General features: G+C 41.7%; 1 pseudogene; it reads left to right on the top strand.

The window, feature by feature from the left end:
- The first annotated feature begins 6029 nt into the window (after nucleotides 1-6029).
- Nucleotides 6030-23575, top strand: LOC112643460 (glyceraldehyde-3-phosphate dehydrogenase-like; annotated as a pseudogene).
- The last annotated feature ends 329 nt before the right edge of the window (nucleotides 23576-23904 follow it).

Raw genomic sequence — 23904 nt, 5'->3', positions numbered from 1 at the left:
ACAACTTGAGTATAGATATCCATGTGGGAATTCAAAGTATTATTCCATTAACTTCTGTCCTCTCTTATTGCTAATGAGAAGCCTATTGTCTAGAACTGCTGTCTTTGCAAATAACCTATTTTTTTCTCCATGATTCTCAAGATATTTCCCTTCAACTCTGGAGTTCTACAGTTTTGTACAACTTGTATGTATTTGTATTTGCTTTGTATTTCCTGCCCATGTTTCAGTGTGACTCTCCCAATATTAGAATGTGCCCTCCATCCTTTCTGAAAACATTATCTGCTATTATCTTTTTGAATATTGGCCCTAATTTTATTCTAGTCTTCTAGACACTTATTAGACATCTTGGACCATCTCATTCTTTCTGCAAGTCTCTCAATAACTTGCATGTTTCTAATCTCTCACTCCATGCTACATTTTGAGTAATTATATCAGATCTCTCAACATTCACCAGATCTCTCTTCTACTTAGCCTCATCTGCTATTAATGGACTATTGTGGGGTTTTTTGTTTTTCAGAGCAGGGGTAGAGGAAGGGAGAGAGAATCCCGAGCAGGCTCCATGCTCAGCATGAAGCCCTATATAGAGCTCAATCCTATGACCCTGCAATTATGACCTGTGCCAAACCAAGAGTCAGATGTTCAACCAAATGAGCCACTCAGGCACCCCTGCTGAGTTTTTAATGGCAGTAAGTACATAATACTTTCAAATATTTCTATTCTCATTTCATAGTGTACTATTGTTTTTATTCTTTTTTGAAAGGGAGAGAATGCATGAGTAGGGGGCAGAGGGAAGGGAACAGAATGAGAGGGAGAGAGAATAATAAGCCCAAACACACTCAACACAGAGCCCAACATGGAGCACAAGCTCACAACTCTGAGATCATGACCTGAGCTGAAACCAAGAGTTGGATGCCTAACCGAGTAAGCCACCCAAGTGCCCCCTATTTTTATTTTTTAACAATTAGTTCTAACTTATTTCACATGGCCTTGCAGACTTTATCTTAGTATCTTATATTCTTAGAGGACAAATACTCCTGATTATTGTGGGGTTATTTTTTTGGGGGGGTTGTAGCTCAATGTTTAATTCTACTGGCCATGCACGTGGTAAAGCAGGACACGGTATGGAACACGGAACACAGCTCATGCTGGAGTCTCAGGGCCCGAGGGGGTGGAGGAGACAGGACGGGGGCTCCATGACTGGGTATTCATGTATTTAATCTACTTCAGAGTAGATTCTTTCTTCATGCTATTTACAATTTATGACCATGAGCTCATCCTCAGAGAAGATTGTTTCTCTGTGTGAATCTCATGTTTCTGATGTTTGTGCCTGTGCTTTCACCTGTCCAAGGCCAATCTTTAATCTATTAGCTTCCTAATATCCACAGTTGATGAAAAGAGAAATTGGTGGATATGAATACTATCTATATCCATTACTCAGCTTCTAATTATTTTTGTTCCTTGAATGTTAAGTCTTTGTTGAATTAGTCAAAAGGAATAAGTGAAAAAAATCAGAATATTGCTGGGAAAGGCCAACTGGCTTTCACCAATAGGCCTCCTTGGACCCATCATCTTAGTAAATTCCCCACAAACCAGAGTATGGCTGTAACTTAGAAGGTGAAAGCATCAAATATCACAGTACAAAGAAAGGGAGAGAGCCTCCCATCGGAGGAAGCACATAACTGAGCTCAGAACCAACAGCCTTTTAACTGATGATGAAAAATTTATCTCTCCAGCACACCAGGCTATCTGCAGCAACAGGACTGGCACAGCAGATAAACAGAGGGTGATAAATTACAATCAGGAGAGTGTTTGCTTAACTTGGACACAAAAGGAGGAGGGTTAGCTGGATAAAAAGAAATTTTAATGCTATCAGGCTACAAGACCCGACATATCCAACCTCCCAAATCATTCCTGGCCAATGAAACATGAAGGCTCAAAGTTCACCGCATGTATTACTAGTGTTAGGTTACAGACTCAGATCTTACAGACTTCTGTCTACCAAGTAATTCCACACATCTCTGCTCTAATAAGCTGTTCTATATTTTAACTTTCAAAAGGAAATGAATTCCCCTTGTTTCTAAGTCATTGAGAAAGATATGACCATCATTTCTTATCTGTAAATATTATCAAACTTGTTAGTGTTGCACTAATGACAATATATATAGTAATATGTTCTTGTAGGGACTATTTTGAAATAGTTTCACATCCACATAAAAGTTTCAAGAATAGTTTAAAGAAGTCCCACATCCCTCCCCAATCCAGATATCCAGATATCCAGTTTCTCCAAGTATCACCAACTCACCAAATTTGCATCCCTTCTCTCTCTCTCCCCATCTCGCCCCCCACTTTTCTTTCTCTCATTATATACAAGTGTTAGAGTAATGGTAACTATATGGTATTCTTTTTATCTGAAGTTCTTAAGTGTAAATCATATTTCCTTAACATTTCAGTACTTTGCCCAATGTTGTGATAACAATCCATTTTTCTTCTATTATACTATAAAAGATACAGAAGATCAAGATGGATTTGCAATATTAGGATATATTCTGGTTTTTACTTTTCAAAATAAATTTCTATAACTCATTTATATACACACCCAACATACATTAATAACTCAACAAATATTAATAACATCAATCTGCTAGATACTAAATTTACAGCAGTCAATAAAACAAGCACAATCCCAGCACTTAGGGAACTTACCCAATATTTCCTACAATTTACATCCGTCATAGAATTTATGGTTAATCAGATCACAAAGAATAAAGATTTTCTTGTGTTTCATATCACACTATCAATTCCATAATCCTTAAGAACTTCAGTATTTATTAAGTATAATCAGGAGATAATTAGAATTAAAAGCTATATGACCAATCAATAGATCAAATAACATAATTTCAGATGGCATATTAATGTGAAGTATTATCTTGCCATCTGAAATATAAATGAATCACTAGTATTTTTATAGTACAAGTAAACTAGTAAAAGTAAAATCGCAACAGATTTAAATTATATTCTGTATTTTTTTGCATCTTAATTTATTCTGTATAAGAGCACTAAATAGTTAATACATTGTCCTCCCATGTCTCTCCTCCCCACACAAACTACAGGTAACAAGTTTAAAAAGTAAATCTACTTTCCATGGTGGCAAGTGCTAAATGAGCTGTGAGAGCTACATCTTTAAATAGAATAGTATGGGGGAAATTGCCACCTCATTTTAAATCAGTTTGCTAAGGTCTTTGAAAGAGATGAGGTTTCAGAAATCATTGGATCGAAAAGAATCATAGCTGAAAAGAGGGCATTTTAGGCCAAAAATATCTTGCCAGTAGACTTACAGGAAACACAATGGTCTTAGTAGAAAGAATGCATGCTTTGGAACCACGTGGACTTGGGTCTCAATTCTGGCTTACTCATTATTAATAGAGCATTTTTGCCCTTGGGCGAGATTCTTTCCTTCTCTAAGGAAAACAAACGATTCTTTCCTTCTTTAAGGAAAATAAATGCAGAGAATGGAACCTAACTTGAATTGTAAAAAGAATTAGAAAGAACAAACCAGCACATAGCATGCACTCCATCATTGGCACAGATGGACAGTCTAAGTAGGAACCACTTTCTGCAGGAGAAGCCCCCCATGAAGCTCCCTGTCTCCACCATGGACCTGTAGCTTCCCTGGAGTCACCTGCCCAGCCTTTGTTTGGCATCCAGAACCTCCAGTCTTCACATTTTCTACTAGAGATGATTTGCTTCAAAGAAAGCAGAAACAGTGAGTGGAGAGAAAATGTTACTGCTAAAACGATCAACAACAACTCCACTTTTACCCAAATAAAACACACTTGTAGTGTTATTTCTCTTATCCTGACATACACCTAAAAAACATTTTTTCCCCTATAACAGCCACATTCTTTTTCTGACAAATCAGATTTTTTGTAACTTAAAAAGAAAATTTTAAATGAAAATAGCTTCCTTGCCCTGAGGTCAACTATTCTAATTTCCTTTCCAACCAACCATTCATATCATTTTTTAAATTAATGCTCTTTCTACAGACTGCTATTATTTCACATTACCACTACACTTTGATAAGAAGTGAACCAATTATAAAACTGGAGGTTAGAACAGCTGTTAAAATGTACACTCAGAACAAGGTTAGCTGCTGCTAATGCAACAGACATGCCAAGACTCCACTGCAAGAAAAGTCAGACAAACTTTCCAGCCACGGCCAAAGCCAACAACCATTGTAGTACTAATGGCCCATCGCTAATGAGCAAGATTGGCAGCTAAGCAGGCAAAAATTCAGAAGATGCAAAGACTAAACCATATTCCATTATCTATTTTTTTTTTTTTAAGACTTCAACAGAAGTCCAGGTAGGAGATGAACTAGCTATAGAAGCAGCCCTTTGTGAAGACAGGCCCATCCCACCTCCAGGAGGGAGCCCACCCTACAGTTCTCAGGGCCAGAAGAGGGCAGGAGCCCTGTCCTGGCCACAGTCTGGGCTGGGAACCTCCTGAGGTCGAGGCCTTGCCCAAGTTCACAGGTGTGTCTGGCAGCCAGGCCAGGAGAGTAACACAGCCTCTGGTTTCATGCTCAAACAAGGAGCCAAGTTGGACTGAAGATTTTGAGATCTTTCTGTCTGAGCATGCTGAGTTTATGTGTCTGTTGCACCATTTATGGCACTATAAAAACATCCTTCAGCGTCTGGGCCAAACTCTCCCACAGTCCATGCACCTTCCCAAAGACACCAGGGCCCTCGGAGTCACCTTGCCAGCTCCCTCCCCTCGTGTCCCCAGCACCATGGGCCCATTTCTGACTCCTTCACCCAGAACGACCTAACCTTGCCTCCCCTCCTACTCCCTCCTTGCCCTTCACAGCCACAGCCACACTGTTTGGGGCAGCCCTGTGTGTTCCTGTGCCCTCCTCTTCTCTGCATGTGCTCGGCTCCAAATCTCTCTCTAGTGACCAAGGACCACAGTAAGTCACAAATCAAGAAATCACAAATCCTGAAATCACCGTGGCTCAGCCACCCTACCACAGGTGTGAGCCGGTCACCCGCAGGCCCAGAGCCCTGACCCAGTGAGTGCGCCCCAGCACATCGCTCCTGGCCTCGCTGGGCCCGAGGCGGGGACACACAGCCCACACACGTCTCTACCTGGCCTCGGGAAGGACCGTACCTTCCCTAATGCTCTCCAAACTTGGCTTCCGATCTCAGGGGCTTCTCAGGATGCCTGTGGACAGATGGATGGACGGAAGAAGGGACAAGGGCCAGGCTGTGTGGCACTGGGACCTCTCCTCCTCCCTGGGCTCAAGTTTGGAGGCTTGAAGGCCTGTGGGTGAACAGCCCGGCTGCTCTCTCGGGTGAACCCAGGACAAGGGAGCTAAGGGGAGAGAGGCATCAGCTGGGAAGGTGGCCGGGACACAAAAGCAAGAAGTGAAGGTGCTGGACAATAGCCCCAGGTCAGATCTGAAACCTGGAGCCAACCTCTGCCCTTCCTCCCTTCTCCTTGCCCACACAGACATGGCTTCGTGGAGCTGACTGGAAAACATCTCCACAGATGCCCCCGGGGAGGCTGCCTGCAACTCCTCCTGCCTCGGCCCCTCACCCTGCACCCCCACAGGAACTGCGGCTGTAACACATCACAATCCCGGTGCCTGAGGCAAGCCTCCGGGGCCAGCGGCTGCCAGGGAGGGGGTACTGCCCTGCAAGGGGCAAGGGCGCAGCCGCCCCACGCTCAGTCCTCTGTGGGCCTTCCAACTCTCCAGGCCAGCGCCAGAAGGACAGTAGCGAAAATTCTTTTTAAAGCACGTAAGCCAGCCAAACAGCAGTACTGGAAACAGGAAACACTTCTAGAGGTGAGTGGTATCCTTCCAGGGAGTCCTGGGGAGGACGCAGAGATAAGGGGCAGGAGTGAGCACCGGGTGGAGGGGGGGAGGGGAGGGCAGATGGAATAGAGAACTGAATGCAGAAGGGCTGAGCTCTCCATGGTCTCCCCTGCTGCCTCCTTCCCCTTTTCCTTCCCACAAAAATAGACCGTCGATGGCTGAGAGCCACAGCAGAGGGCTGAACCCACTGATTAAAACCAAGAAAATGGGTACTGTGTCTGGGGGAAATCCCAGTGTACATGTGGAAGAGTAAAAGGCAGTTTGGAACCTCCACATCAGAAAAGGTAGCCACCCCCCTCAACCCCGCAAGGGGTAAGATGCACGTACAGGCACCTCCCTCCTTTCTTTGACAATTACGAGGGAAGCAGGGTCTGCCTGCGACTTACAGGGGCCTATTTTGAAAGCTGTCTCTACACCTGCAGAGATGATCAAAGCCAATTTCTCCACTTATCAATGGAGTTCATTCATCAAAACTCATCAGCAAGGGAAGATCACAACTTACCTGAGGAAAAGCCAGAACATGAAAGAAAGGGCTATAATGAACAAACAGAACTGGCCCCAGAAAAAAACATAATTTGTAGGACCCAAGAAAACTTTTAGAAAATTCTAATAAGTATCTTCAGATGGATCTGAAATAAGAGTGTGTCCATAAAGCAAGACCAGGCTGCTATGGAAAAGAAGTCATCAGAGAAAAAGAGCTCTGGACAGGAGAAAAGAAATAAATTTAGAATTTCTGAAAAGAACCTCAATGGATTTGAGACATAAAATGAACCAAGCTAAATACCAAGGCTGTAAGCAGAAAGAAAATATTGAGAAACATTACAGAACAAAAAGTTGAAAGCCAGGGAAAATAGATCCAGAGGTCCAACATCCAGGCAAGATGAGTTTCAGCAGCAGCTGTAAGGGGAGGGAGCAAAAACTCAGAGCATGAAGAAAAGTCTCCCCCAGCTGACCCAAGTCCTGAGCCACCAAGTTGAAAGGGCCCAACGAGCCTGGAAGCTGCAGGTGGATGAATGAAGAACACCCACTTAGAGGAATGCACCATCATCCACGGTCTCCCTCACACCAGAGGGGGCTCTGCAACCTGGCCCCATCATGTACTTGGGAAACCAAAGATGAAATGAGCTTGTCCTAGGTTTCCTGTACCCAGCCAGACTCCATTATCAGGATTTGGAATGAGAATAGGAAGAGACTGCAGGGTTGTCAAAAGATTTTGGGTCAAGTCCCAGCTTGAACTAACTAGCTCACTGACCTGCTAGAGGTTGCTGGGCTTCAGACTCCCTGAAAATGGAGGGAGTATTATGCACTTCCCTCCTCTGACCCCCTGCATAGCAGAATCACCCCAGAGTTCCTGAAATGTAGCAGGCCTGGGCCCCACCCGCAGAAATTCAAACTCACAGGCCTGGGATGAAACCAAGGAAATCTTCATCTTAAATTTCCCAGGTGACTCATGTACCCAGTGCTGAAAACCACTGGACAGGAAGGTTCTAGAAGCCCCGCTGGCTCTATAGAAGGCAGCCAAGGGCATGGGGAAGAACAGTCAGCAGAACCTGCATGTAAATCCACTTTCTACCTCTTCCCATCCACGTGATTCTAAGTCTCCTGTTGGAATCTGGCTTTCCTGATGTGTATAAAGGAGAGGATGATGCTTCCCCCCACAATAAGGCAGAAACAAAATTATGCAAGGAGGGGCAGCTGGCTGGCTGCGTTGGTAGAGCACGCCACTCTTGATCTCAGGGTCCTGAGTTCAAGCCTCACACTGGGCAGAAAGCCTCCTTGAAAAAAAATTATGCAAGAACCTGGATACAGCAACTGGCACCTAGTAGGTGATCACAAAATGTAATTATTACAATTCTGTAATTTAGGTAACAAAAAGGATAAATGAACTAAGAAACACCAGTGACATCTTAAGTTCTCTGATGAACGGCTTAACCAGTGGGACTCTGCTGTATAAACCTGCCCAGGGGGCAGGAGCTAAGAGGGTCCCAGATGCCAACTGTGCCAAGCCCTAGAAGGACAGCCGCTTGAAACAGGATGGGGCAGGAGCCCACACCCACTGGGAGGCCCCAGGAAAGGCTTTCCTCCCCAAATGAATAAGCACTGTAGATAAAAAGTCTAGGGAAAAGTAGAATAAAGCTGTAACACTGGCTCCTGGCCAATCTGCCAATGAATTCCAATACAAAACTGTTTCAACTGAGACTTAATTTATTTGAGAGCAACTTGGTGGCAGCACACCACTTATTTTCCTCTCGTGCTAAAAATAAGAATTTCCAAACTGACCTAATTAGGACTAACATCACATCAGCAACATGAATACCTCAGACCAAGAAGGAAAACGTATGGAGAAGTTCATTTTAAAACAAATCTTATTGTTCATATTTTAATTGAAGTGGTTTAAGAATTTAAAACTAAAGAGTGTTTATATACCAAGTATTCACTGGTAATGAAGTTTAGAAATTTAAGGCACTCATTTGAAAAGAGTTAACTGACCAAATCAAAGCTCTGAAATGAACATGCAAGATATTTTTTTTAAAAAAAAGTCTTTCTTCCTCCACTGACCAGAAATTCAGAACAATACAAAATTCCTCCTTGTTTTACTCATTCTCGGTATCATTTTTTTCCACCACACCCTTTTTCTTTGGAGCGCAAATCAAGCCAAAAATAATTTGAGTAAGTTCAATCCAATGGAAATGGTTACTACACGTAAAAGAACAGATTTTGAACTCCTTTTAATCTCATCTTTCCAGAGTCAAAGTAAGTAGAGAAGATCTCAATTCACCACAAACATAAACAAGTTTTATAAAGTTTCCCCAAAATCTCTGGAGAGAAGAAAAAAAGAAGTAAATTTTTTTCAATCATTTTCTAGTATGCAAGTGGCCCAAAACAGCACAAAATCCCTACTTGAGTGAGAATAGCATTTAATTGGTTTAGAGACCTTGTTTTTCACCTTTAATTTAGGATCCAAATTCTACTTTTGTCCAAGAAGTGAAAATGAGTTTGGCAAACATACCCCAGTGCCCAACTGACAGCTGAACAATAGGCAATCTGGAGGCTGAAATCTACATCTAAAAGTAGGGGATTTGGCTGAGCTGAGAAGTCTGACAGCAGCTGCCCTGACTCTATTAGGCATTACAAATACCGAGGTCCCTCCTCATCATGAATTCTGCTACAAAAAAAGAATGTGATCTGTTCTTTGATTTTGGCCTCCATTTTCATGATAGGAAGTAAATATATATTATTTTTGAAAGCTCTATTTTTCATGAAAAAAAAAAAGAATTTATGCTACTGCTGGAGGTAAAACAAAGCAACAAGAAAACCAGAATTCCACTATTGCTTAACTCTGCTTGTGTCATGCCTCATTAAGCATCTTCCTGCCTGACATTCTGCAAGTTGCTCCCAATGAGTCCATCTGGTCACTAAGTGATGCTTTCAATGACAAAGGCTCCCTAACATCTCCATCAAAGGCCTGAGTGACACTGAGGAATTCCCATAGGTAATGAGATTATTCTAATCTCTGATTGATGAAGTATTTTTCTAAGTAAGGAAACAGATATGAAGATGAATGGTAGGGGTGGGAGAAGAAAGTAATTACCAGACAAAGGAGGGAAGATGATGCATCTTCTTTGACACATGAATATCTCAAGGTCATAATTATCATGGAAATTTTATACAATTTCTCAGAAGATGCCGCTACAATTTTATAATGCAACACTCCAGGCGAAAAATTCAAAATTAATTGGTTTGGGTCAAAGGTCACATCACAATACTAAATTACAGTACAAATTGACTGCCAAACTGAAGTTTGGAGAAAGGGTTAAATTAAACATGGACTAGACTGAGTTTCAACTACATAAAGCATTTTCCATCCCAAGGGCATCCCAGCTACCTGTCAGTCTTTGAGTGTAACACATTTTTCCAGATCTTTTTGCTTCTGAGAATAAAGCTCAGAGGAAGTAAGAAGTTTGCTACAGGCAGTTCCTACTTTATTCTGCCTCTCATTTTGGAATAGAGACAAGATACCTTGAGCTAAACAAAGTTTAAGCTTCTGGGATGATCCCTCAGAGCCTTGGGAAGGGCCCCAAAGTGTGTTCACAACAGGCGTTCTATTAAAAGTTTTGGAAAAGAGTGTTCTTGTGTTCTTTTTTAAGAGAACCCCAACTGTATGCACTTGAGGCCCAACAAAATCCGAATCCCCCCGGGCCTACACTCCACTTCTATCCTTTACCTCATCATCCAATAGCTTCTGGAAATGTCAGGGGAGGAAAAGAAAGGAACACAACCCTCAGGATGCCATCATGGCCATCAAGATTTTGTCCCAGGCAAGATGTCAAGTAGTTTTCTCACTTCTCAGGTTGGGGGCAGGGTAGAGCGAGGGGTTGGGGAGGCACTTCATTATTGCTACAGAGGTTAAAAACCAATTTTGGCAATCAGAACTTTTTTGGAGAACTGACCAAAACATTACTCTTAAGTTGAAAACTCAGTGTGTGTTAATTTAACTCCCCATCATAAAACCGTGTACAGAGGGAAATGGCTTTCTTTAAAAAATATATTTTTTAAATTATGGCAAAATATATGTAACAAAATTTGCCATTTTAACCATTAAGTGCACAGTTCAATAGCATTAAGAACATTAACACAAATGTACAGTCATCGACACCATCCATCTCCAGAACATTTTCACCTTACAAAGCTGAAATTCCACATCCGTTAAACATTAACTCTCCTATTCCCCTCCTCCCCCAGTCCCAGGCAACTGTGGCTTTACTTTGTCTCTATGAATCTGACTGCTCTAAGTATCTCATATAAGTGGTGAAAATGGTATCATACACTGTTTTGTGACTGGCTTATTTCAACAGGGGTCCTCAAGGTTCATCCATGTTGCACTGTCAGAATTTCCTTCCTGGGACACCAAGGGGGCTCAGTCGGCTACCTTCAGCTCAGATCATGATCTTAGGGTCCTGGGATCAAGCCCCACCCCCACCCCAGCATCCATACTCCATGGGGAGTCTGCTTCTCTTTCTTCCTTTGCCCTCCTCTCTCCACCCCTGCCCCACTCTTTTTCAATGTGCTCTTTTTCAATCTCTCGCATAAATAAAATCCTTAAAATTTTTTTGATTAAAGAAAAATTTCCTTCCTTTTTAAGGCTGAAAAATATACCATTGTCTGTACATACACTTTGTTTACCACATTTCATTTATCCATTCATCTGTCTGTGGGCACTTGCATTGCTTCCACATTTTGACCATTGTGAATAATGCCATTTTCTGAATAAGCTACAAATACCTGTTTGAACCCCTGCTTTCAATTTTTTTTGAGTATATACCCAGAAGTGGAATTGTTGGATTATGTGGTTTGTTCTATTCTTCATTTTTTTAGAAACCACCATAATGCTTTCCATAGTGTCTGTACCATTTTACAATCCAACCAACAGTGCAGAAAGGTCCCAATTTCTCCATATCTTTGCCAACATTTATTATTTTCTGGTTTTTTGTTCTGGGGAGACTTTCTGGTAATGGCCATTCTAGTGAGTGTGAAGTGGTATTTCATTATGGTTTTGATTAGTGATACTAAGCATCTTCTTAAATGCTTATCGGCCATTTGTACATTTTCTAGTCCTTTGCTTAGGAGGACATAAGTCTCTTGCTCAATATTTTAGACTCCCCATAATTACTAGCCCATTCCAGCATGAATCCACTTATAGTAAATATGCTGCAAGATAGGGAGAAATATCTAGAATTGGAGAAGCAGAAACTGACTTTGTTTATAAACAATAATTGGGTTTGACTCTATTCTTAAAGAACAGGTCTTTGGTTCTGTAACTATGACAAGAAGTAACACATACTGGAATTTCATTGGGTTCCAAGCATTATACTTGATGCTTTACATACATGGTCCCATTAAATTCTCACAATAATGCTATGAACACAATTAGTAGCCCCTATTTAAGGATGAGAAAACCTGAGATTCGAAATAGCTAAAGCACTTTGCTACAAATCACCGAGATGGGGAACTGAAGAGCTGAAATTCACACCAGCACTGTGGAATTTAGGGAGCCCAAGTTCTCAGCCATTACATTCTGCTGTCCTAGTGCATCTAGTACATGAGTACAAAGCCCAGGAATGTGTGTGCTAAGCAAACAGCAACACTTTGGGGTAAAAAGTAGAACTCAAAGGCCTTTTACGACCATCTTTTATGGACTGAATGTTTGCGTTTCCACCACCACCCCACCCCCATTCGTATGTTGAAATTTGACCCTTAATGTGATAGCATTAGGAGGTGGTATTTGGATAGGTGAATAGGTTAGGAGAGTGGAGACCTCATGCATGGGATTAGTGCTCTTATAAAAGAGGCTCCAGAGAGTTCCCTTTCCCCTCCTGCCATGTGAGACAGTTGCCTATGAACCAGGAAGCAGGCCCTCCCAGAATCTGCTGGTGCTTTGATCTTGGAATTCCCAGGCTCCGGAAATATGAAAAAAAGGTTTGTACCATGCTTAAACAAAGAGTTTAACAAGATTATAAATCATACAAAAAATTTAATGATTGTAACCAAAAAATTTACAGTATTTTTGTTATAGCAGGCTAAACAGACTAAGACAGAAATTGGTACCAAGAAAAAGGGTGCTGCTGTAACAAATACCTAACCCTGTGGAAGTGGCTTTGGAACTGGGTAATGGTAGACCCTGGAAGAGTCTGGTGGTGCATGCTATCTCACTCTACCATGTAAGGATCAGTAAGGATGATTCTAGTGAGGACTAACTTAAGAGAAATACAGAAAGGGATGTGGTCTCAATGTTTGTGTCCCCTCCCCCCAAATTCATATGCTGAAACCCCAATCTGCCAAGTGATGGTAACAGTAGGTGGGATTTTTGGAAGGTGATTAGATCACGAGCCCTTATGCATGAGATTAGTACCCTTACAGAAGATGGCACAGAGAGTTCACGAGGCTCTTGTGCTAAGCGAAGATACAAGAACCTAGCCCCCTGGAGGAAAGCCCTCCCCTGACCATGCAGGCACCCTAATCTTGGATGTCCAGCCTCCAGAACTGTGAGAAATACATTTCTGTTTTTTTATGAGCTACTCAATCTGTGGTATTTTGTTATAATCAGCCTGGAAGGATCAAAGACAGAAAGCTTCCATTTTCTTGGAGAATACTTAGGTAATCATGAGCTCAATGTGTGCAGAAATACACTCTGGTGGTGGTAACAGTCACTCTGATGAGGTTTCAGATGGAAATGAGAACATTACTGCAAACTAGAGGAAGGGCAATCTTTGCTGCAAAGTGACAAAGAAGCTGACTGCCTTGCATTGGTGATCCATTGTTTTGTGGAAGGTTGAACTTTGGAGTGATGAACCTAGATACTTACCTGAAGAAACCTCTAACAAAGTGTTGGATATGCAGGCTGGAACTGGTCTGGTTTCCCAGATTCACAACTGGAGAAGAGTTTGCCTCAGGACAAATGGTACCATATGTTTCACTCACAGCTCATTTAGATGATACTTAAATGAGACTTTGGACTTTGAAAGTTGATGCTGAAGGACTTCAGACTTCTGAGGCTATCCAGATGAATGAATGGGTTTTGTATTTGAGAAGGACATGAATTCGGGCAGGGCCAGGGAAAATGTTATGGACTGAATGTTGGTGGCTCTCCAACTTGATATGTTGAAATCTCAACCCCACCCTCCCCCCCGCCATGGCATGTTATTAAGAGACAGGGCCTTTGCGAGGTGAACAGGTTGAGACACCCATAGTAAATGCCTGAGAAAAAAGAAGAAAAACATCTTGCTCCACTCAACTGGCAACAAACAGCTCTCCAAAGGAGTGGTTTCAGAATCCTCTATCAGAAAAATTCTAGATAGAGGAAGGATTTTTTCAAATATTTTTTTCAAATATTTCACATAACAAATATAAAATCCTTAGGAATAAAGTTAAGACATAAGAATGTATTCAGTTAAGACAATGCTATGTTAGGGATCCCTGGGTGGCTCAATGGTTTGGCGCCTGCCTTCGGCCCAGGGCTTGATGATCCTGAAGTCCCAGGATCGAGTCCCGCATTGGGCTCCCTGCATGGAGCCTGCTTCTCCCTCTGCCTGTGTCTCTGCCTCTCTCTCTGTCTCTCATGAATAAACAAATAAATCTTAAAAAAAAAAAAAAAAAAAAGACAATGCTATGTTATAATCGAAGGCTATATAATCACATGAGTGGCTGCAAAGTTTTTCCTTCTCATTAGCTTCAATAAGATCAGAATTAAAATAATATTTTTAAGCATTTCATCTACCTCAATAAAGGTATTATTTAATCTTTGAGCAAATCCTAGTATCAAACTGCAGATTTATATAAAATGATAAATTACCCAGTTTATATCAAGATTTCTAACAGATCTAGACAGATTACCTACATCATTTAAAGTAAGATTCTAGGGGCGTCTGTGTGGCTCAGTTGGTTAAAGCATCTGCCTTCAGCTCAGGTCACAATCCCAAGGTCCTGGGATGGAGACCTGCATCAGGATTCCCTGCTCAGTGGGGAGTCCGCTTCTCCCTCTCCTCCCCACTCATGCTGTCTCTCACTATCTCTGTCTCTCTCAAATAAATAAAATCATTAATTAATTAATTAAAATAAAGTGAGACTCTAATTGGCAGCAACCATGGGAGTGAGCTCGGAAGCAGGTCCTCTCTCCCAGTGAACTCCAGGATGACAACAGCCTCATGACACACGCTGAGTCATGGGCTCCCAGTGATGCTGGGCCCAGACTCCTGACCCACAGAGGCTGTGACATGTAACTGTTGCCTTAAGCCTCCAAATGTTGGGGTGATTTATTACACAACAATATAACTAATACAGTTACCCTTTTAAAAATCATCTTAATGATGAAGACAGAGTGCTTATACTTCTTTCAGTTTCTAAATTTCCATTTTAGGCTGAAATACTCCTTACAATACAGAACCAAATTTTTGTTGTGTGAACGTTATAAAACCTTGAACTGAATTTAATAAAATTTGATTCAAATTTTAAAAACAAGAGGAAGAAAGATTAAGACACACAAGGAGACATGGGGGGCTGTGCCAGTATGGCAGGATGAAAATGTGAAGAGGTAGCAGGAAGGGGACTGTCTGCAAGCCAAGGACAGTGGCCTCCGATAAGACCAAACCTCCTAGCATCTTCATCTTCGGCTTCTAGCCTCCAGAATGGAAAGAAAATAAATTCCTGTTGTTAAAGCCAACAATAACAACAAAATAGGATTCTATTATAAGGAACATTTTAAGATACAAATGAGATAAGATCACTGAAAACACATCTGATAAGCTACCAAAGCAGAAGCAACTTTTTCTTGGCAAAGATCAAGGCAAAGATCCCAATGACTGATACCGCCCTGGGATGAACTGCCAAAGGAGGCCCAGCAGCACCAGGGTCAGACCTTCTGAAGACAGCAGCCAAGGTGGGATCTCAGGCCCACACCACCACTCACAATTCAGAGGAGGAAGCATAATGGAGGTCACAGGGGTTCGAGTCAGCCGTCCACTCCAAAAGCCAGTTACCCTCGTGACAGAGACAAGCAGGCTGATGTCCTGTCCTGAGGCAGGGCTCTGGCCACACAGATAGCAAGAGGTTGGCAGCATCTTTCCCCTTTCTAAGGAGGTCAGGATGCTATTTGGTGAAGAAGCGCCATGGCAATCAGCCCAACCCACTGCCTTGCCCCATGCCCCCACCACACCTGGCCTAACCCTGTTTATGTTTCCCAGTTTTGTCTTTTGCCTCTAGCTTTCTAGGTTTTAGAAAACCTAGTTTCTCAAAAAGCTTCCTTACTTTCAAATAATGCAATACCTCCCCACCTCTCAGGGATCCCCGTTCATCTCAACCAGCATCACCCATCGAGAAACACAGCACTGAAAACCAGAACAAATAGCAGAACACAAACAAGGCATTTCTACCAAATGGCCCCAAGTAACTGAGACAAGGAGGTCTGAAAGTAAGAGAAGGTAGAGAAGAAGTGAGCTCAACATACAGGGAGAAATGCCACCGGAAGTATAACAGCTCGCTATGTTACATGACATCACACAATTTATAAAGCCCTTTGTATACATTACCTCCTATATCCTCCCAACATTCCCTTATTTGTGATCCCACAACTAGTAAGTAGTGGAGCTGGGATGTGAATTCATGCCTTTGGTCTGAAAAAGTATAGCATTAGCACTTCTCAGAAATCTCTAATTTGGGGACACTTGGGTGGCTCAGTGGTCGAGCGTCTGCCTTTGGCTTAGGGCGTGATCCCAGGGTCCTGGGATCGAGTCCTGCATCAGGTTCCCCACAGGGAGCCTGCTTCTCCATCTGCCTATGTCTCTACCTTTCTTTCCATGTCTCTCATGAATAAATAAATAAAATCTTTAAAAAAAAAAAACCCTCTAATTTCTATCAGAATGTCATATAATCCATCTCTTCCCATTAAATGAATGGCAGTGGAAAAAAAAAAAAACTGGTATCTCTCATCACATTTAGGAAACTACATAATAATGAAAGAATTATAATTAAAGGAAGGTCAACTCCAAACTCTGACTGCAGCTACTGTAAACACACCACCCCAACTACCCAGGAGATCAATAAAAAAATCTCAGCCCATATATTCCAATATTCCAGAGCCCTCTCCCACAGGAAGTCACAATGAAGCCTAAACCCCTCTGCCTGGAGTCCATTTCCATGGGAACTCTGCTCTTTAGATCATACACCCTTCCACCAGTAGTCATCACACTCACACTCATTTTTAAAAGTCTAAGTTTAGTTTTTTAATCATAAACATAGTAGTTTTCTTCACACTACCTTCTTAAATCAGCACAGTCTTAGTCATGGTCTTCAATGTTTTGTGGAACAGACAAGAAAAAGCAAAGGAAAAAGGTCACTCTTACTCAGCATTTTGCATCCCATCTCCAGCTGCCACAGGGGGAGACCGGTTGAGGGAAAGTGGAAATATGTCATGACACCTCCTCGAATACAGGTGGCACCAAGAACAAAGTGTCAGTCTCTTTAACCCAAGGCTTCCCATCTCAGAGAAAATAGAGGGAGGGCACGTGAAACCCAGTCCACACAAAACCAGCTAGCAGATGGTAGGTCAGAGGGCACCAGGGAGCAGCAATGCCTCTCACAACAGGTGGGTAATCCGAAGGATGACAAGGGCAAGAAGGCTTAATCAAGCCTGGAGGACTCAGAGACTTCCCTCAAATTTACTATGATCCTTATCACAGGGGTCTGCTTCACGTTGGGAAAATTCACCAAGCTCCCAACGTGATCTGTGCTCTTTATACTTCAGTAAAAAGATTCTTTTTTAAGTTTTTTCTTTTTTAATTACTCCTTACTTAGCAAATCTCAAAGGAGAAAACTCTCCAAATTAAGCTCTACTTTCTCCTATGGCAGGAGAAAAAGATTGCCTCTTTACTTCTTAACAGTGAAGATGGAGAAACAAAGAACTCCTCATGGTTGGCTAGATAGTACAAAAGCAGGAGCGAGAACAAAGACCCAGCCAACCACAGCTTCAGATAAAGCTGCAGAACAGCAATGGAGACAAAAAATTAAGGGCCCAGAAACAAACCCTGAAGAACACAGTGAAAACTACTCATGCTGATCTACAATATCAGGGCAAAAGATCATTTAGCTGTGGGTAATAGGAGTGAGGTGTTTTTCTGTTATTTTTTCAGGACAATAAACAGAAAGATTTGAGAATCTTAATCATTTGAAAGGTAATTGCAGAACTATCAGACTAAGTGGGAAAAAATGGCACAGTTTACTTAGAATCTAACATGTGCCAGGTGCAGTGCCAAGCTATTCCTAGTATTTCAGGCTCACAACTAAATTTGAGGTGGAGATTTTATTGCCCCCATTTTACAGATGAGAAGGCTGAGGCTTGGAAAATTTGCAAAAGAGCATACATACAATAAGGAGTTCGTGGAGAAAAGATTTGAATCAAATCGAATTCCAAAGATAATGCTCCTCCCGGTACACTACCCCAGATTGTCAGGCAGCTTGGAAGAAAGTTTGTTAACAAGACAGAAAAACTCTGAGTTTTTCTGAAATAACAATTAGGTGAAGAGAAATAGACTTATAGAGAGGCTTGCCTAAGGAAAAAGGCAAATTTCTCAGAACCCAGCCCTGAATCTAATAACTAATAATTTTACATTTCTGAACTGTTAAGAATTTTAGAGCTAATGGGGACCTTGAGGTCAACTCACTTTTCACGGGAAAAAAAAAGGAGTAAAAAAACATATTTCAATACATTTCCCATCTCTCTTTTTCATTCAACAGTTGTCAACAAATGTTTGCTGAGTGCCTACTATGTGTTAGAGCATCGTCAAAATTCTAATCAATCATCTGCTTTAATTTTCCACCTAAAAGACCTAAATTATGCACACTGGATATACAGTTATTTTTTCTTTCTTCAACCTGCCCAGATAGACTTACCAAAAAGTGCATCAACTACTGTTAATGAAGCACTGAATATAAGTGCCAATCCTAGAAGTAAAAATTCTACAGAAATTTTCATACTGGGGCACCGGGCTGGCTCAGTCAGAAAAGCAGGCAACTCTTGATCTCAGGGTTGGGAGTTTGAACCCAATGTAGGGTATAGACATTGCTTATATAAATAAATCTAAAAAAAAAAAAAAAGAAAAAGAAAGAAAGAGAGAGAGAGAAAGAAAGAAAGAAAGAAAGAAGAAAGAGAAAGAAGAAAGAGAAAGAAAGAAAGAAAGAAAGAAAGAAAGAAAGAAAGAAAGAAAGAAAGAAAGAAAAGAAAGAAAGAAAGAAGAAAGAAAGAAAGAAAAAGAAGAAAGAGAAAGAAAAAAAGAAAGAAAAAGAAGAAAGAGAAAGAAAAAAAGAAAGAAAGGAGAGAAAGAAAGAGAAAGAAAGAAAGAAAGAAAGAAAGAAAGGAGAGAAGAAAGAAAGAAAGAGAGAGAGAGAGAGAGAGAGAAAGAAAGAAAGAAAGAGAGAAAGAGAGAAAGAGAAAGAGAGAAAGAGAGAAAGAGAGAAAGAAGGAAGGAAGGAAGGAAGGAAGGAAGGAAGGAAGGAAGGAAGGAAGGAAGGAAGGAAGGAAGGAAGGAAGGAAAGGAAAGGAAGGAAAGGAAGGAAGGAAAGGAAGGAAAGGAAGGAAAGGAAAGGAAGGAAGGAAAGGAAGGAAAGGAAGGAAGGAAGGAAAGGAAGGAAAGGAAGGAAAGGAAGGAAAGGAAGGAAAGGAAGGAAAGGAAGGAAAGGAAGGAAAGGAAGGAAAGGAAGGAAAGGAAGGAAAGGAAGGAAAGGAAGGAAGGAAGGAAAGGAAGGAAAGGAAGGAAAGGAAGGAAGGAAGGAAGAAAGGAAGGAAGGAAGGAAGAAAGGAAGAAAAATTTTCAGAGCACCTATGTGGCTTAGTCAGTTGAGTGACTGACTCTTGGTTTCAGCTCAGGTCATGATCTCAGGGTCATGAGATCAAGCCCCACATCAGGCTCCAGGCTTCACATGGAATCTGTTGGAGATTCTCTTTCTATCCCTCTCTCCCTGTCCCTTCCACCACTCGTTCTCTAATAAAAATGAAAAATAGAGAAAAATTAATTTTCATACTAAAAAAAAAAAATCTTGGCACCATCATAGCCTTCCAAGAGTCTTACTTCATTTAGGCAAGGACTGTATGTAAGGCCCTGTCCCAGAAGTAATCACAGTCCACTAATAGTCATTTGTATTAACAAGATTCATAATGTTTTAATGTATGATTCTGATAAGAAAAAGAACTTCCACGCTTTTCCAGAAGCATTCTTTGAGACTACATTAGGTTTAATTTTCTTAATTTTGGGAAAAAAGGAACTAAATTTGATCCCAAATTGCTTAGACTTTACAGTTCCAGTAAGGATGATCCTCTCTCTCTCTCTCTCATACACACCCACACAGACACACACACACACAGAGATGAATAACATGGTATTTGCAAAACTCCAAAATTATTGAGTCTCCTGATTTAAACACAGGAAAATAGGTTTAATGTACAAAAATAAAAAGCTAGCAAAATTAAATTTACCACTTACACATCCATCCAGTAAATGAAAAATTAGCACCAACCATCATTAGACAAAATAATAGGCTCATTTCCTCCAAACCATATCTCTATACTTTTTTCTCTTTAGTTGTGAATGCTTCTTTGACCCTGTTTCATTGAAATACAATTTTATATTTCCCTAAATTGATTTAAGGTAGGAATGCCTGGCTGGCTCAATTGGTGGAGCATTTGACTCTTGATTTCGGCTCAGGTCATGATCTCAGGGTTATGAGATCAAGCCCCACATGGTGCTCCGTGCTCAGCATGGCATCTGCTTGAGATTCTCTCAAGCTCTCTTTGCCCCTCTCCCCACTTGCCCTCGCACTCTCTCTCTTGCTTTAAAAATAAATTTTAAAATAAATTAAATAGGGATGTCTGGGTGGCTCAGCGGTTGGGCAGCTGCCTTCGGCTCAGGTCGTAATCCAAGATCAAGACCCACATCAGGTTCCTGCAAAAAGCCTGCTTCTCCTTCTGCCTGTGTCTCTGCCCCTCTCTCTCTCTGTCTCTCTCATGAATAAATATTTTTTTAAAAATAGTAAAACTAAATAAGCAATTTTTAAAAATTTATTTAAGGTGGATTAGGGGTCCTCTAAACATTAAAAATATTTATAATTTGCTAATGAAGATGCTTTTAAACTTTATTAAATCTTCATAGTAAAGAGCATCTACAAAAACATTTACAGCTAACATTATACTTCCTGGTGAAGACTGAATAATTTCTACCTAAGATAAGCCAACATTGTCTTGGAGGTGCTAGCCAATGTGATAAGGCAGGAAAGATTGGTTAGCTAACCTAGCCAGGATTCAAATATCGGACTCACAGACTATCACATGCTCTGAGGCAGAAGCTCCATGAAGAAGCAAGTGATAAAAAGGCTTCTTTCATTTTTTTTTATTCACTCAGTTACAGGAACATAGCAAACATCCCAATGAAGATATCCAATTAGAAGCTAACAACAATGGACCCACAAGAGAGTTCCCAACTAGAGGTGTATTAACTGGACAGAAATGGAGATGTATAAATGGTAGTTGAAGGCAGGGGTAAAAACGTGATTATCCCAAAAGGATAAAGAGGGCCCGGGATGGTCCCCTAAGGAGAATGTCATCTTAGAACAGTGGGAAGAAGATGGAGAATCCAAAGGGCAACAGGAAAGGAATGACAACCAAAGAAAGAAGAAAGCCAAGAGAAAGGGGCTAGGCCAGAAGCCAATGGTAGCAGATGCTTCAAGGAAGAGAAAAGAGACAGAAATGTTCAAGGAAACAGAGTTGCTCTGAGAAAGATGTACATGAGAACAATCTCTTGGACGAAATTTATTTTTCTAATTCATATCTGGCACAGTTGTTTTTTAAAGAAGCTAAATATTTCTATTCTTAAGCTTTTTTGTTATCTTTAAACCTGAAACACTTGCTTTGCTTCAGAACCAAAGGGCTATACCAATTACAAGATGCAGGAATATCATAAAATAAAAGATATTTTTAAGCCACTGATATTACAGACCACAGATAAAATACAGCCTTATGCTTTTGAGCAACATTATCTTTTTCATTGATGCCCAGAAAAGAGGGTCAACTGCCCTCCAGGAATTAAGAGTATAAAATTTAGGGAAGCCTGCATAGCTCAGATGGTTAAGCACCCAACTCTTGATCTCAGCTTGGGTCTTGCTCTCAAGAGTTCAAGCCTAGTGTTGGGCTCCGTGCTGAGTATGGAGCCTCCTTAAAAATTAAAATTAAAATTAAAAAAAAAGAGGGACACCTGGTTGGCTCAGTGGTTTAGCATCTGCATTCGGCCCAGGGTGTGATCCTGGGGTCTCAGGATCGAGTCCTGTTTCAGGCTCCCTGCATGGAGCCTGGAGCCTGCTTCTCTCTCTGCCTGTGTCTCTGCCTCTCTCTCTAGGTCTCTCATGAATAAATAAAATAAAAATCTTAAAAAAAAAAAAAAAAGATATAGAACTTAACCATGGCTCCTAAAAGACCAAAGAAGTGGCCCAGTGGTAACAACACAAAATTTGGTCTCTCTGGGCTTCCTTCCAACAGGACTTAGGTCTGGGCTGCAGAGGTCCTGAGGATATCACTGCGGCAATGAATACACACATACTCAAAATGGGACCCAGCTGTATTATCCTATTCCCAACAACCAGGAAGGGAATCATAAGACCTAGGAACAAGGAAAATCAAAACCAGTTTGACCAGATGTGTTTAATGTACAATGTAGCACTCACACATGCAAGGCACCATCATGGCCAATATAGAGAGGAAATACAAATGAGCATTTCAATCTCAAACTACAATAACTTAACACATAGTTATTTTGTGTGTAAAGAGAGAAAGTATTAGACCAAATTATTTTAGTCTATATACAACACAAATGTTAAAAAAAAAAAAAAAAAAAGTCTCCTGGCTCTCTGCACCTGCTCCTTCCCATTTGACAGATAGCTGCATCTTCTGGTGCAGTGCCAGCCGCATCCCCAAGACACAACGGTGAAGATGGGAATAAATGGATTTGGCTGTACTGGGCCACTTTTAACTCTGGCAAAGTGGATACTGTTGCCATCAATGACCCCTTCATTGACCTGAACAACATTGTCTACATGTTCCAACATGATTCCACCCACAGCAAATTCAACAGCACAGTCAAGCCTGAGAAGAAGAAACTTGTCATCAATGGAAAGCCCATCTCCATCTTCCAGAAGAGAGATCCCACCAACATCAAATGGGGTGATGCTGGCACTATGTTGTGGCGTCCAATGAGGGCTTCACTACCAGGGAGAGGACTGGGGCTTTGAAAGGAGAAGCCAAGAGGGTCATCATCCCTGTCCCTTCTGCTAATGTCCCATGTTTGTGATGGGCATGAACCATAAGAAGTATGACAACTCTATCAAGATTGTCTGTAAAGAGCAGCCCCGGTGGCTTAGTGGTTTAGCACCACCATCAGCCCAGGGTATGATCCTGGAGACCAGGGATCAAGTCCCACGTCAGGCTCCCTGCACAGAGCCTGCTTCTCCCTCTGTGTCTCTGCTTCTCTCTCTCTCTCTCTCTCTCTCTCTCTCTCTCTCTCATGAATAAATAAATAAAATCTAAAAAAAAAAAAAAATATCGTCAGCAAAGCCTCCAGCACCACCAAGAGCTTGGCCCCTCTGGCCAAGGTCATCTATGACAACTTTGGCACAGTGTGGGGGACCCATGACCACAGTCCATGCCATCACTACCACCCAGAAGACTGTGGACAGCCCTCTGGGAAGCTGTGGCATCATGGCCAAGGGGCTACCCAAAACATCATCCTTGCTTCTGCTGGCACCACCAAGACTATAGACAAGGCCACCCTAAGCTTAATGGGAAGCTCACTGATATGGCCTTCAGTGTCCCCACTCCCAACACCTCAATCATGGATCTGATCTGCCTCTGGGAAAAAGCTGCCAAATACAGTATCAAGAAGGTAGTGAAGCAAGCACTGGGGGGGCTCCTTTAAGAGCATCCTGGGCTACACTGGGGATCAAGTTGTCTCCTGTAACTTTAACAGTAATACCCACTATTCTACCTTTGATGCTGGGGTTGGCATTGCCCAAAGTGACCACTTTGTCAAGCTCATTTTCTGGTATGACAATGAGTTTGGCTACAGCAACCAGGTGGTGGACCTTGTGGTCCACATGGCCTCCAAGGAATAAGAGCTCCTGGATGACCAGCCCCACTGAGAACAAGAGGAAAAGAGAAGCCCTCAGCTGCTGGGGAGTCCCTGCCCCAATTCATCCCCCAACACACTAAGAATCACCTGACCTCCACAAAAGATTCCATCCCAGACCCCCTACAGAAGGGAAAGGGCTTGGAAAGCCCTACCTTATCATGTACTATCAATAAAGTATACTGTACACCCCCAACAAAAAGTCTCCAATGTCCTCAAGAGGTACAGAGTGAGAGAGAAATTTGAAGAAAACAATTCCTAATTGCCCTCAGAGAATTCTCTCTGAATTACTTTGGCAGATGCCTCAATTCTCTA

This window comes from Canis lupus, chromosome 1 (genome assembly GCF_003254725.2).
Source record: "Canis lupus dingo isolate Sandy chromosome 1, ASM325472v2, whole genome shotgun sequence".
In the NCBI taxonomy this organism is placed as follows: Eukaryota; Metazoa; Chordata; class Mammalia; order Carnivora; family Canidae; genus Canis; species Canis lupus.
This window is presented reverse-complemented; position numbering and strand designations above follow the sequence as displayed.